Source organism: Ambystoma mexicanum, chromosome 1p (genome assembly GCF_040938575.1).
Source record: "Ambystoma mexicanum isolate Mex_15411 chromosome 1p, UKY_AmexF1_1, whole genome shotgun sequence".
In the NCBI taxonomy this organism is placed as follows: Eukaryota; Metazoa; Chordata; class Amphibia; order Caudata; family Ambystomatidae; genus Ambystoma; species Ambystoma mexicanum.
In genome coordinates, this window is record NC_090921.1 from 13,038,498 (window position 1) to 13,053,270 (window position 14,773).

Here is a 14,773-nt window from a genome sequence, read left to right on the forward strand (position 1 = left end):
CACTCCTGGACACGTCGGAACCAAGTTTCGTATGCACTAGCAGCGAGAACAAAATCCCACATGTGAGGACAATAGGCGTCTTTCATTTAGGGCTAGTGTTAGGCTAAGAGTTTGCAGTAGCTCCTTGGGTCGAGTTAGGGGTCGAATGAGACAAAGCTAAGATTTGCGTTACGGCTGGGGTTGGTCCAGTAAGGATCCCACACACCATGGACCATCGGCGGAGGCCCCGGGTAGGCTTACACTGCGGGCTAATGGTGGACTTCTTTAAAAACGTGAGCACTAAATGGGGCGGGATGTTGACTGAAAGAATGCAGCTAGCTACAGAAATATGCAGAAATAAAGAAAAACACATCTCATTGCATGCCTTTAAAGAGCTTACTCTCCCTACCGGCAATGTTCCTGAACCTTCGCTTCCCAAACATTTTTAGAACCAAAAAAAACCTAGAAAAGATCTGACCTCCCTCACCGGGAATTGAACTCAAGACTGCTGGATGGAGGGGTGCTGACATTGACCACTAGGCTACCAGACTGCTGTTGAACAGAGCACTCCCGAAAGGTGACATTTCAATTTCAGGCTGACAAGTGTGCTTTATTGTTCAGTTCGGGCTTTGCAGAGCCAGTGCTAGAATTCAATCCAAGTTCATGCTTTGCTTTGATTTTGAATTAATGGCCAAACCAGCCAATCCCTAAAAAAATACAGGTCTCAGAGGCTCTCGTTTCAGTACCAGCAGGGTAGCGTGGCCGAGCGGTCTAAGGCGCTGGATTTAGGCTCCAGTCTCTTTGGAGGCGTGGGTTCGAATCCCACCGCTGCCAATAGCTGTTTCTTTTTTATCTTCATGCCACGTGTACAGACAGGACAATTGGGAGCCAGGGAATGGCATGTGTTTATGAATTCTTGCTTTTCTGAACACCCAGACTGAAAGCACACATCTGACTCGTGTGCGTTTTCACCAAAAAAGGGTAAAGCATAAATCACTGTTCACTGAAAACGGACATGCGTTCACGATCCTGTCAATAAACACGTGCTTGGCAGGGCCACAAATCTGCCGACACGATGCCCTAATGAATGCACATCTCTTTGCCTTGGTAGTTGCTCCTTTTTGCAGCGCCTTTTCCTGCTGCATCACAAAAACTCAGTTCAAGACACTTGGCTCCATCCAGTGGAGCTCCTATGCCCAGCTTAGAAACCCCCAGGCACGAGATTGCAAGGTCCCTGGTAATTCTCCCACTCCTGGACACGTCGGAACCAAGTTTCGTATGCACTAGCAGCGAGAACAAAATCCCACATGTGAGGACAATAGGCGTCTTTCATTTAGGGCTAGTGTTAGGCTAAGAGTTTGCAGTAGCTCCTTGGGTCGAGTTAGGGGTCGAATGAGACAAAGCTAAGATTTGCGTTACGGCTGGGGTTGGTCCAGTAAGGATCCCACACACCATGGACCATCGGCGGAGGCCCCGGGTAGGCTTACACTGCGGGCTAATGGTGGACTTCTTTAAAAACGTGAGCACTAAATGGGGCGGGATGTTGACTGAAAGAATGCAGCTAGCTACAGAAATATGCAGAAATAAAGAAAAACACATCTCATTGCATGCCTTTAAAGAGCTTACTCTCCCTACCGGCAATGTTCCTGAACCTTCGCTTCCCAAACATTTTTAGAACCAAAAAAAACCTAGAAAAGATCTGACCTCCCTCACCGGGAATTGAACTCAGGACTGCTGGATGGAGGGGTGCTGACATTGACCACTAGGCTACCAGACTGCTGTCAAACAGAGCACTCCCGAAAGGTGACATTTCAATTTCAGGCTGACAAGTGTGCTTTATTGTTCAGTTCGGGCTTTGCACAGCCAGTGCTAGAATTCAATCCAAGTTCATGCTTTGCTTTGATTTTGAATTAATGGCCAAACCAGCCAATCCCTAAAAAAATACAGGTCTCAGAGGCTCTCGTTTCAGTACCAGCAGGGTAGCGTGGCCGAGCGGTCTAAGGCGCTGGATTTAGGCTCCAGTCTCTTTGGAGGCGTGGGTTCGAATCCCACCGCTGCCAATAGCTGTTTCTTTTTTATCTTCATGCCACGTGTACAGACAGGACAATTGGGAGCCAGGGAATGGCATGTGTTTATGAATTCTTGCTTTTCTGAACACCCAGACTGAAAGCACACATCTGACTCGTGTGCGTTTTCACCAAAAAAGGGTAAAGCATAAATCACTGTTCACTGAAAACGGACATGCGTTCACGATCCTGTCAATAAACACGTTCAGGGCAGGGCCACAAATCTGCCGACACGATGCCCTAATGAATGCACATCTCTTTGCCTTGGTAGTTGCTCCTTTTTGCGGAGCCTTTTCCTGCTGCATCACAAAAACTCAGTTCAAGACACTTGGCTCCATCCAGTGGAGCTCCTATGCCCAGCTTAGAAACCCCCAGGCACGAGATTGCAAGGTCCCTGGTAATTCTCCCACTCCTGGACACGTCGGAACCAAGTTTCGTATGCACTAGCAGCGAGAACAAAATCCCACATGTGAGGACAATAGGCGTCTTTCATTTAGGGCTAGTGTTAGGCTAAGAGTTTGCAGTAGCTCCTTGGGTCGAGTTAGGGGTCGAATGAGACAAAGCTAAGATTTGCGTTACGGCTGGGGTTGGTCCAGTAAGGATCCCACACACCATGGACCATCGGCGGAGGCCCCGGGTAGGCTTACACTGCGGGCTAATGGTGGACTTCTTTAAAAACGTGAGCACTAAATGGGGCGGGATGTTGACTGAAAGAATGCAGCTAGCTACAGAAATATGCAGAAATAAAGAAAAACACATCTCATTGCATGCCTTTAAAGAGCTTACTCTCCCTACCGGCAATGTTCCTGAACCTTCGCTTCCCAAACATTTTTAGAACCAAAAAAAACCTAGAAAAGATCTGACCTCCCTCACCGGGAATTGAACTCAAGACTGCTGGATGGAGGGGTGCTGACATTGACCACTAGGCTACCAGACTGCTGTTGAACAGAGCACTCCCGAAAGGTGACATTTCAATTTCAGGCTGACAAGTGTGCTTTATTGTTCAGTTCGGGCTTTGCAGAGCCAGTGCTAGAATTCAATCCAAGTTCATGCTTTGCTTTGATTTTGAATTAATGGCCAAACCAGCCAATCCCTAAAAAAATACAGGTCTCAGAGGCTCTCGTTTCAGTACCAGCAGGGTAGCGTGGCCGAGCGGTCTAAGGCGCTGGATTTAGGCTCCAGTCTCTTTGGAGGCGTGGGTTCGAATCCCACCGCTGCCAATAGCTGTTTCTTTTTTATCTTCATGCCACGTGTACAGACAGGACAATTGGGAGCCAGGGAATGGCATGTGTTTATGAATTCTTGCTTTTCTGAACACCCAGACTGAAAGCACACATCTGACTCGTGTGCGTTTTCACCAAAAAAGGGTAAAGCATAAATCACTGTTCACTGAAAACGGACATGCGTTCACGATCCTGTCAATAAACACGTGCTTGGCAGGGCCACAAATCTGCCGACACGATGCCCTAATGAATGCACATCTCTTTGCCTTGGTAGTTGCTCCTTTTTGCAGCGCCTTTTCCTGCTGCATCACAAAAACTCAGTTCAAGACACTTGGCTCCATCCAGTGGAGCTCCTATGCCCAGCTTAGAAACCCCCAGGCACGAGATTGCAAGGTCCCTGGTAATTCTCCCACTCCTGGACACGTCGGAACCAAGTTTCGTATGCACTAGCAGCGAGAACAAAATCCCACATGTGAGGACAATAGGCGTCTTTCATTTAGGGCTAGTGTTAGGCTAAGAGTTTGCAGTAGCTCCTTGGGTCGAGTTAGGGGTCGAATGAGACAAAGCTAAGATTTGCGTTACGGCTGGGGTTGGTCCAGTAAGGATCCCACACACCATGGACCATCGGCGGAGGCCCCGGGTAGGCTTACACTGCGGGCTAATGGTGGACTTCTTTAAAAACGTGAGCACTAAATGGGGCGGGATGTTGACTGAAAGAATGCAGCTAGCTACAGAAATATGCAGAAATAAAGAAAAACACATCTCATTGCATGCCTTTAAAGAGCTTACTCTCCCTACCGGCAATGTTCCTGAACCTTCGCTTCCCAAACATTTTTAGAACCAAAAAAAACCTAGAAAAGATCTGACCTCCCTCACCGGGAATTGAACTCAGGACTGCTGGATGGAGGGGTGCTGACATTGACCACTAGGCTACCAGACTGCTGTCAAACAGAGCACTCCCGAAAGGTGACATTTCAATTTCAGGCTGACAAGTGTGCTTTATTGTTCAGTTCGGGCTTTGCACAGCCAGTGCTAGAATTCAATCCAAGTTCATGCTTTGCTTTGATTTTGAATTAATGGCCAAACCAGCCAATCCCTAAAAAAATACAGGTCTCAGAGGCTCTCGTTTCAGTACCAGCAGGGTAGCGTGGCCGAGCGGTCTAAGGCGCTGGATTTAGGCTCCAGTCTCTTTGGAGGCGTGGGTTCGAATCCCACCGCTGCCAATAGCTGTTTCTTTTTTATCTTCATGCCACGTGTACAGACAGGACAATTGGGAGCCAGGGAATGGCATGTGTTTATGAATTCTTGCTTTTCTGAACACCCAGACTGAAAGCACACATCTGACTCGTGTGCGTTTTCACCAAAAAAGGGTAAAGCATAAATCACTGTTCACTGAAAACGGACATGCGTTCACGATCCTGTCAATAAACACGTTCAGGGCAGGGCCACAAATCTGCCGACACGATGCCCTAATGAATGCACATCTCTTTGCCTTGGTAGTTGCTCCTTTTTGCGGAGCCTTTTCCTGCTGCATCACAAAAACTCAGTTCAAGACACTTGGCTCCATCCAGTGGAGCTCCTATGCCCAGCTTAGAAACCCCCAGGCACGAGATTGCAAGGTCCCTGGTAATTCTCCCACTCCTGGACACGTCGGAACCAAGTTTCGTATGCACTAGCAGCGAGAACAAAATCCCACATGTGAGGACAATAGGCGTCTTTCATTTAGGGCTAGTGTTAGGCTAAGAGTTTGCAGTAGCTCCTTGGGTCGAGTTAGGGGTCGAATGAGACAAAGCTAAGATTTGCGTTACGGCTGGGGTTGGTCCAGTAAGGATCCCACACACCATGGACCATCGGCGGAGGCCCCGGGTAGGCTTACACTGCGGGCTAATGGTGGACTTCTTTAAAAACGTGAGCACTAAATGGGGCGGGATGTTGACTGAAAGAATGCAGCTAGCTACAGAAATATGCAGAAATAAAGAAAAACACATCTCATTGCATGCCTTTAAAGAGCTTACTCTCCCTACCGGCAATGTTCCTGAACCTTCGCTTCCCAAACATTTTTAGAACCAAAAAAAACCTAGAAAAGATCTGACCTCCCTCACCGGGAATTGAACTCAAGACTGCTGGATGGAGGGGTGCTGACATTGACCACTAGGCTACCAGACTGCTGTTGAACAGAGCACTCCCGAAAGGTGACATTTCAATTTCAGGCTGACAAGTGTGCTTTATTGTTCAGTTCGGGCTTTGCAGAGCCAGTGCTAGAATTCAATCCAAGTTCATGCTTTGCTTTGATTTTGAATTAATGGCCAAACCAGCCAATCCCTAAAAAAATACAGGTCTCAGAGGCTCTCGTTTCAGTACCAGCAGGGTAGCGTGGCCGAGCGGTCTAAGGCGCTGGATTTAGGCTCCAGTCTCTTTGGAGGCGTGGGTTCGAATCCCACCGCTGCCAATAGCTGTTTCTTTTTTATCTTCATGCCACGTGTACAGACAGGACAATTGGGAGCCAGGGAATGGCATGTGTTTATGAATTCTTGCTTTTCTGAACACCCAGACTGAAAGCACACATCTGACTCGTGTGCGTTTTCACCAAAAAAGGGTAAAGCATAAATCACTGTTCACTGAAAACGGACATGCGTTCACGATCCTGTCAATAAACACGTGCTTGGCAGGGCCACAAATCTGCCGACACGATGCCCTAATGAATGCACATCTCTTTGCCTTGGTAGTTGCTCCTTTTTGCAGCGCCTTTTCCTGCTGCATCACAAAAACTCAGTTCAAGACACTTGGCTCCATCCAGTGGAGCTCCTATGCCCAGCTTAGAAACCCCCAGGCACGAGATTGCAAGGTCCCTGGTAATTCTCCCACTCCTGGACACGTCGGAACCAAGTTTCGTATGCACTAGCAGCGAGAACAAAATCCCACATGTGAGGACAATAGGCGTCTTTCATTTAGGGCTAGTGTTAGGCTAAGAGTTTGCAGTAGCTCCTTGGGTCGAGTTAGGGGTCGAATGAGACAAAGCTAAGATTTGCGTTACGGCTGGGGTTGGTCCAGTAAGGATCCCACACACCATGGACCATCGGCGGAGGCCCCGGGTAGGCTTACACTGCGGGCTAATGGTGGACTTCTTTAAAAACGTGAGCACTAAATGGGGCGGGATGTTGACTGAAAGAATGCAGCTAGCTACAGAAATATGCAGAAATAAAGAAAAACACATCTCATTGCATGCCTTTAAAGAGCTTACTCTCCCTACCGGCAATGTTCCTGAACCTTCGCTTCCCAAACATTTTTAGAACCAAAAAAAACCTAGAAAAGATCTGACCTCCCTCACCGGGAATTGAACTCAAGACTGCTGGATGGAGGGGTGCTGACATTGTCCACTAGGCTACCAGACTGCTGTTGAACAGAGCACTCCCGAAAGGTGACATTTCAATTTCAGGCTGACAAGTGTGCTTTATTGTTCAGTTCGGGCTTTGCAGAGCCAGTGCTAGAATTCAATCCAAGTTCATGCTTTGCTTTGATTTTGAATTAATGGCCAAACCAGCCAATCCCTAAAAAAATACAGGTCTCAGAGGCTCTCGTTTCAGTACCAGCAGGGTAGCGTGGCCGAGCGGTCTAAGGCGCTGGATTTAGGCTCCAGTCTCTTTGGAGGCGTGGGTTCGAATCCCACCGCTGCCAATAGCTGTTTCTTTTTTATCTTCATGCCACGTGTACAGACAGGACAATTGGGAGCCAGGGAATGGCATGTGTTTATGAATTCTTGCTTTTCTGAACACCCAGACTGAAAGCACACATCTGACTCGTGTGCGTTTTCACCAAAAAAGGGTAAAGCATAAATCACTGTTCACTGAAAACGGACATGCGTTCACGATCCTGTCAATAAACACGTGCTTGGCAGGGCCACAAATCTGCCGACACGATGCCCTAATGAATGCACATCTCTTTGCCTTGGTAGTTGCTCCTTTTTGCAGCGCCTTTTCCTGCTGCATCACAAAAACTCAGTTCAAGACACTTGGCTCCATCCAGTGGAGCTCCTATGCCCAGCTTAGAAACCCCCAGGCACGAGATTGCAAGGTCCCTGGTAATTCTCCCACTCCTGGACACGTCGGAACCAAGTTTCGTATGCACTAGCAGCGAGAACAAAATCCCACATGTGAGGACAATAGGCGTCTTTCATTTAGGGCTAGTGTTAGGCTAAGAGTTTGCAGTAGCTCCTTGGGTCGAGTTAGGGGTCGAATGAGACAAAGCTAAGATTTGCGTTACGGCTGGGGTTGGTCCAGTAAGGATCCCACACACCATGGACCATCGGCGGAGGCCCCGGGTAGGCTTACACTGCGGGCTAATGGTGGACTTCTTTAAAAACGTGAGCACTAAATGGGGCGGGATGTTGACTGAAAGAATGCAGCTAGCTACAGAAATATGCAGAAATAAAGAAAAACACATCTCATTGCATGCCTTTAAAGAGCTTACTCTCCCTACCGGCAATGTTCCTGAACCTTCGCTTCCCAAACATTTTTAGAACCAAAAAAAACCTAGAAAAGATCTGACCTCCCTCACCGGGAATTGAACTCAAGACTGCTGGATGGAGGGGTGCTGACATTGACCACTAGGCTACCAGACTGCTGTTGAACAGAGCACTCCCGAAAGGTGACATTTCAATTTCAGGCTGACAAGTGTGCTTTATTGTTCAGTTCGGGCTTTGCAGAGCCAGTGCTAGAATTCAATCCAAGTTCATGCTTTGCTTTGATTTTGAATTAATGGCCAAACCAGCCAATCCCTAAAAAAATACAGGTCTCAGAGGCTCTCGTTTCAGTACCAGCAGGGTAGCGTGGCCGAGCGGTCTAAGGCGCTGGATTTAGGCTCCAGTCTCTTTGGAGGCGTGGGTTCGAATCCCACCGCTGCCAATAGCTGTTTCTTTTTTATCTTCATGCCACGTGTACAGACAGGACAATTGGGAGCCAGGGAATGGCATGTGTTTATGAATTCTTGCTTTTCTGAACACCCAGACTGAAAGCACACATCTGACTCGTGTGCGTTTTCACCAAAAAAGGGTAAAGCATAAATCACTGTTCACTGAAAACGGACATGCGTTCACGATCCTGTCAATAAACACGTGCTTGGCAGGGCCACAAATCTGCCGACACGATGCCCTAATGAATGCACATCTCTTTGCCTTGGTAGTTGCTCCTTTTTGCAGCGCCTTTTCCTGCTGCATCACAAAAACTCAGTTCAAGACACTTGGCTCCATCCAGTGGAGCTCCTATGCCCAGCTTAGAAACCCCCAGGCACGAGATTGCAAGGTCCCTGGTAATTCTCCCACTCCTGGACACGTCGGAACCAAGTTTCGTATGCACTAGCAGCGAGAACAAAATCCCACATGTGAGGACAATAGGCGTCTTTCATTTAGGGCTAGTGTTAGGCTAAGAGTTTGCAGTAGCTCCTTGGGTCGAGTTAGGGGTCGAATGAGACAAAGCTAAGATTTGCGTTACGGCTGGGGTTGGTCCAGTAAGGATCCCACACACCATGGACCATCGGCGGAGGCCCCGGGTAGGCTTACACTGCGGGCTAATGGTGGACTTCTTTAAAAACGTGAGCACTAAATGGGGCGGGATGTTGACTGAAAGAATGCAGCTAGCTACAGAAATATGCAGAAATAAAGAAAAACACATCTCATTGCATGCCTTTAAAGAGCTTACTCTCCCTACCGGCAATGTTCCTGAACCTTCGCTTCCCAAACATTTTTAGAACCAAAAAAAACCTAGAAAAGATCTGACCTCCCTCACCGGGAATTGAACTCAAGACTGCTGGATGGAGGGGTGCTGACATTGACCACTAGGCTACCAGACTGCTGTTGAACAGAGCACTCCCGAAAGGTGACATTTCAATTTCAGGCTGACAAGTGTGCTTTATTGTTCAGTTCGGGCTTTGCAGAGCCAGTGCTAGAATTCAATCCAAGTTCATGCTTTGCTTTGATTTTGAATTAATGGCCAAACCAGCCAATCCCTAAAAAAATACAGGTCTCAGAGGCTCTCGTTTCAGTACCAGCAGGGTAGCGTGGCCGAGCGGTCTAAGGCGCTGGATTTAGGCTCCAGTCTCTTTGGAGGCGTGGGTTCGAATCCCACCGCTGCCAATAGCTGTTTCTTTTTTATCTTCATGCCACGTGTACAGACAGGACAATTGGGAGCCAGGGAATGGCATGTGTTTATGAATTCTTGCTTTTCTGAACACCCAGACTGAAAGCACACATCTGACTCGTGTGCGTTTTCACCAAAAAAGGGTAAAGCATAAATCACTGTTCACTGAAAACGGACATGCGTTCACGATCCTGTCAATAAACACGTGCTTGGCAGGGCCACAAATCTGCCGACACGATGCCCTAATGAATGCACATCTCTTTGCCTTGGTAGTTGCTCCTTTTTGCAGCGCCTTTTCCTGCTGCATCACAAAAACTCAGTTCAAGACACTTGGCTCCATCCAGTGGAGCTCCTATGCCCAGCTTAGAAACCCCCAGGCACGAGATTGCAAGGTCCCTGGTAATTCTCCCACTCCTGGACACGTCGGAACCAAGTTTCGTATGCACTAGCAGCGAGAACAAAATCCCACATGTGAGGACAATAGGCGTCTTTCATTTAGGGCTAGTGTTAGGCTAAGAGTTTGCAGTAGCTCCTTGGGTCGAGTTAGGGGTCGAATGAGACAAAGCTAAGATTTGCGTTACGGCTGGGGTTGGTCCAGTAAGGATCCCACACACCATGGACCATCGGCGGAGGCCCCGGGTAGGCTTACACTGCGGGCTAATGGTGGACTTCTTTAAAAACGTGAGCACTAAATGGGGCGGGATGTTGACTGAAAGAATGCAGCTAGCTACAGAAATATGCAGAAATAAAGAAAAACACATCTCATTGCATGCCTTTAAAGAGCTTACTCTCCCTACCGGCAATGTTCCTGAACCTTCGCTTCCCAAACATTTTTAGAACCAAAAAAAACCTAGAAAAGATCTGACCTCCCTCACCGGGAATTGAACTCAGGACTGCTGGATGGAGGGGTGCTGACATTGACCACTAGGCTACCAGACTGCTGTCAAACAGAGCACTCCCGAAAGGTGACATTTCAATTTCAGGCTGACAAGTGTGCTTTATTGTTCAGTTCGGGCTTTGCACAGCCAGTGCTAGAATTCAATCCAAGTTCATGCTTTGCTTTGATTTTGAATTAATGGCCAAACCAGCCAATCCCTAAAAAAATACAGGTCTCAGAGGCTCTCGTTTCAGTACCAGCAGGGTAGCGTGGCCGAGCGGTCTAAGGCGCTGGATTTAGGCTCCAGTCTCTTTGGAGGCGTGGGTTCGAATCCCACCGCTGCCAATAGCTGTTTCTTTTTTATCTTCATGCCACGTGTACAGACAGGACAATTGGGAGCCAGGGAATGGCATGTGTTTATGAATTCTTGCTTTTCTGAACACCCAGACTGAAAGCACACATCTGACTCGTGTGCGTTTTCACCAAAAAAGGGTAAAGCATAAATCACTGTTCACTGAAAACGGACATGCGTTCACGATCCTGTCAATAAACACGTTCAGGGCAGGGCCACAAATCTGCCGACACGATGCCCTAATGAATGCACATCTCTTTGCCTTGGTAGTTGCTCCTTTTTGCGGAGCCTTTTCCTGCTGCATCACAAAAACTCAGTTCAAGACACTTGGCTCCATCCAGTGGAGCTCCTATGCCCAGCTTAGAAACCCCCAGGCACGAGATTGCAAGGTCCCTGGTAATTCTCCCACTCCTGGACACGTCGGAACCAAGTTTCGTATGCACTAGCAGCGAGAACAAAATCCCACATGTGAGGACAATAGGCGTCTTTCATTTAGGGCTAGTGTTAGGCTAAGAGTTTGCAGTAGCTCCTTGGGTCGAGTTAGGGGTCGAATGAGACAAAGCTAAGATTTGCGTTACGGCTGGGGTTGGTCCAGTAAGGATCCCACACACCATGGACCATCGGCGGAGGCCCCGGGTAGGCTTACACTGCGGGCTAATGGTGGACTTCTTTAAAAACGTGAGCACTAAATGGGGCGGGATGTTGACTGAAAGAATGCAGCTAGCTACAGAAATATGCAGAAATAAAGAAAAACACATCTCATTGCATGCCTTTAAAGAGCTTACTCTCCCTACCGGCAATGTTCCTGAACCTTCGCTTCCCAAACATTTTTAGAACCAAAAAAAACCTAGAAAAGATCTGACCTCCCTCACCGGGAATTGAACTCAAGACTGCTGGATGGAGGGGTGCTGACATTGACCACTAGGCTACCAGACTGCTGTTGAACAGAGCACTCCCGAAAGGTGACATTTCAATTTCAGGCTGACAAGTGTGCTTTATTGTTCAGTTCGGGCTTTGCAGAGCCAGTGCTAGAATTCAATCCAAGTTCATGCTTTGCTTTGATTTTGAATTAATGGCCAAACCAGCCAATCCCTAAAAAAATACAGGTCTCAGAGGCTCTCGTTTCAGTACCAGCAGGGTAGCGTGGCCGAGCGGTCTAAGGCGCTGGATTTAGGCTCCAGTCTCTTTGGAGGCGTGGGTTCGAATCCCACCGCTGCCAATAGCTGTTTCTTTTTTATCTTCATGCCACGTGTACAGACAGGACAATTGGGAGCCAGGGAATGGCATGTGTTTATGAATTCTTGCTTTTCTGAACACCCAGACTGAAAGCACACATCTGACTCGTGTGCGTTTTCACCAAAAAAGGGTAAAGCATAAATCACTGTTCACTGAAAACGGACATGCGTTCACGATCCTGTCAATAAACACGTGCTTGGCAGGGCCACAAATCTGCCGACACGATGCCCTAATGAATGCACATCTCTTTGCCTTGGTAGTTGCTCCTTTTTGCAGCGCCTTTTCCTGCTGCATCACAAAAACTCAGTTCAAGACACTTGGCTCCATCCAGTGGAGCTCCTATGCCCAGCTTAGAAACCCCCAGGCACGAGATTGCAAGGTCCCTGGTAATTCTCCCACTCCTGGACACGTCGGAACCAAGTTTCGTATGCACTAGCAGCGAGAACAAAATCCCACATGTGAGGACAATAGGCGTCTTTCATTTAGGGCTAGTGTTAGGCTAAGAGTTTGCAGTAGCTCCTTGGGTCGAGTTAGGGGTCGAATGAGACAAAGCTAAGATTTGCGTTACGGCTGGGGTTGGTCCAGTAAGGATCCCACACACCATGGACCATCGGCGGAGGCCCCGGGTAGGCTTACACTGCGGGCTAATGGTGGACTTCTTTAAAAACGTGAGCACTAAATGGGGCGGGATGTTGACTGAAAGAATGCAGCTAGCTACAGAAATATGCAGAAATAAAGAAAAACACATCTCATTGCATGCCTTTAAAGAGCTTACTCTCCCTACCGGCAATGTTCCTGAACCTTCGCTTCCCAAACATTTTTAGAACCAAAAAAAACCTAGAAAAGATCTGACCTCCCTCACCGGGAATTGAACTCAGGACTGCTGGATGGAGGGGTGCTGACATTGACCACTAGGCTACCAGACTGCTGTCAAACAGAGCACTCCCGAAAGGTGACATTTCAATTTCAGGCTGACAAGTGTGCTTTATTGTTCAGTTCGGGCTTTGCACAGCCAGTGCTAGAATTCAATCCAAGTTCATGCTTTGCTTTGATTTTGAATTAATGGCCAAACCAGCCAATCCCTAAAAAAATACAGGTCTCAGAGGCTCTCGTTTCAGTACCAGCAGGGTAGCGTGGCCGAGCGGTCTAAGGCGCTGGATTTAGGCTCCAGTCTCTTTGGAGGCGTGGGTTCGAATCCCACCGCTGCCAATAGCTGTTTCTTTTTTATCTTCATGCCACGTGTACAGACAGGACAATTGGGAGCCAGGGAATGGCATGTGTTTATGAATTCTTGCTTTTCTGAACACCCAGACTGAAAGCACACATCTGACTCGTGTACGTTTTCACCAAAAAAGGGTAAAGCATAAATCACTGTTCACTGAAAACGGACATGCGTTCACGATCCTGTCAATAAACACGTTCAGGGCAGGGCCACAAATCTGCCGACACGATGCCCTAATGAATGCACATCTCTTTGCCTTGGTAGTTGCTCCTTTTTGCGGAGCCTTTTCCTGCTGCATCACAAAAACTCAGTTCAAGACACTTGGCTCCATCCAGTGGAGCTCCTATGCCCAGCTTAGAAACCCCCAGGCACGAGATTGCAAGGTCCCTGGTAATTCTCCCACTCCTGGACACGTCGGAACCAAGTTTCGTATGCACTAGCAGCGAGAACAAAATCCCACATGTGAGGACAATAGGCGTCTTTCATTTAGGGCTAGTGTTAGGCTAAGAGTTTGCAGTAGCTCCTTGGGTCGAGTTAGGGGTCGAATGAGACAAAGCTAAGATTTGCGTTACGGCTGGGGTTGGTCCAGTAAGGATCCCACACACCATGGACCATCGGCGGAGGCCCCGGGTAGGCTTACACTGCGGGCTAATGGTGGACTTCTTTAAAAACGTGAGCACTAAATGGGGCGGGATGTTGACTGAAAGAATGCAGCTAGCTACAGAAATATGCAGAAATAAAGAAAAACACATCTCATTGCATGCCTTTAAAGAGCTTACTCTCCCTACCGGCAATGTTCCTGAACCTTCGCTTCCCAAACATTTTTAGAACCAAAAAAAACCTAGAAAAGATCTGACCTCCCTCACCGGGAATTGAACTCAAGACTGCTGGATGGAGGGGAGCTGACATTGACCACTAGGCTACCAGACTGCTGTTGAACAGAGCACTCCCGAAAGGTGACATTTCAATTTCAGGCTGACAAGTGTGCTTTATTGTTCAGTTCGGGCTTTGCAGAGCCAGTGCTAGAATTCAATCCAAGTTCATGCTTTGCTTTGATTTTGAATTAATGGCCAAACCAGCCAATCCCTAAAAAAATACAGGTCTCAGAGGCTCTCGTTTCAGTACCAGCAGGGTAGCGTGGCCGAGCGGTCTAAGGCGCTGGATTTAGGCTCCAGTCTCTTTGGAGGCGTGGGTTCGAATCCCACCGCTGCCAATAGCTGTTTCTTTTTTATCTTCATGCCACGTGTACAGACAGGACAATTGGGAGCCAGGGAATGGCATGTGTTTATGAATTCTTGCTTTTCTGAACACCCAGACTGAAAGCACACATCTGACTCGTGTGCGTTTTCACCAAAAAAGGGTAAAGCATAAATCACTGTTCACTGAAAACGGACATGCGTTCACGATCCTGTCAATAAACACGTGCTTGGCAGGGCCACAAATCTGCCGACACGATGCCCTAATGAATGCACATCTCTTTGCCTTGGTAGTTGCTCCTTTTTGCAGCGCCTTTTCCTGCTGCATCACAAAAACTCAGTTCAAGACACTTGGCTCCATCCAGTGGAGCTCCTATGCCCAGCTTAGAAACCCCCAGGCACGAGATTGCAAGGTCCCTGGTAATTCTCCCACTCCTGGACACGTCAGAACCAAGTTTCGTATGCACTAGCAGCGAGAACAAAATCCCACA

The 14,773-nt window shown here is 48.0% G+C and overlaps 12 non-coding genes across 12 annotated transcripts; all 12 read left to right on the forward strand.

The window, feature by feature from the left end:
- The first annotated feature begins 731 nt into the window (after positions 1-731).
- On the forward strand, positions 732-813 carry TRNAL-UAG (transfer RNA leucine (anticodon UAG)). Its single transcript has one exon. It is a non-coding gene; the product is annotated as a tRNA-Leu (tRNA).
- A 1,144-nt stretch (positions 814-1,957) lies between these two features.
- Positions 1,958-2,039, forward strand: TRNAL-UAG (transfer RNA leucine (anticodon UAG)). Its single transcript has one exon. It is a non-coding gene; the product is annotated as a tRNA-Leu (tRNA).
- A 1,144-nt stretch (positions 2,040-3,183) lies between these two features.
- TRNAL-UAG (transfer RNA leucine (anticodon UAG)) lies at positions 3,184-3,265 on the forward strand. The gene has a single exon. It is a non-coding gene; the product is annotated as a tRNA-Leu (tRNA).
- Positions 3,266-4,409: 1,144 nt separating this feature from the next.
- On the forward strand, positions 4,410-4,491 carry TRNAL-UAG (transfer RNA leucine (anticodon UAG)). Its single transcript has one exon. It is a non-coding gene; the product is annotated as a tRNA-Leu (tRNA).
- A 1,144-nt stretch (positions 4,492-5,635) lies between these two features.
- Positions 5,636-5,717, forward strand: TRNAL-UAG (transfer RNA leucine (anticodon UAG)). The gene has a single exon. It is a non-coding gene; the product is annotated as a tRNA-Leu (tRNA).
- A 1,144-nt stretch (positions 5,718-6,861) lies between these two features.
- Positions 6,862-6,943, forward strand: TRNAL-UAG (transfer RNA leucine (anticodon UAG)). Its single transcript has one exon. It is a non-coding gene; the product is annotated as a tRNA-Leu (tRNA).
- A 1,144-nt stretch (positions 6,944-8,087) lies between these two features.
- TRNAL-UAG (transfer RNA leucine (anticodon UAG)) lies at positions 8,088-8,169 on the forward strand. The gene has a single exon. It is a non-coding gene; the product is annotated as a tRNA-Leu (tRNA).
- A 1,144-nt stretch (positions 8,170-9,313) lies between these two features.
- On the forward strand, positions 9,314-9,395 carry TRNAL-UAG (transfer RNA leucine (anticodon UAG)). The gene has a single exon. It is a non-coding gene; the product is annotated as a tRNA-Leu (tRNA).
- Positions 9,396-10,539: 1,144 nt separating this feature from the next.
- On the forward strand, positions 10,540-10,621 carry TRNAL-UAG (transfer RNA leucine (anticodon UAG)). The gene has a single exon. It is a non-coding gene; the product is annotated as a tRNA-Leu (tRNA).
- A 1,144-nt stretch (positions 10,622-11,765) lies between these two features.
- Positions 11,766-11,847, forward strand: TRNAL-UAG (transfer RNA leucine (anticodon UAG)). Its single transcript has one exon. It is a non-coding gene; the product is annotated as a tRNA-Leu (tRNA).
- Positions 11,848-12,991: 1,144 nt separating this feature from the next.
- Positions 12,992-13,073, forward strand: TRNAL-UAG (transfer RNA leucine (anticodon UAG)). The gene has a single exon. It is a non-coding gene; the product is annotated as a tRNA-Leu (tRNA).
- A 1,144-nt stretch (positions 13,074-14,217) lies between these two features.
- On the forward strand, positions 14,218-14,299 carry TRNAL-UAG (transfer RNA leucine (anticodon UAG)). The gene has a single exon. It is a non-coding gene; the product is annotated as a tRNA-Leu (tRNA).
- The last annotated feature ends 474 nt before the right edge of the window (positions 14,300-14,773 follow it).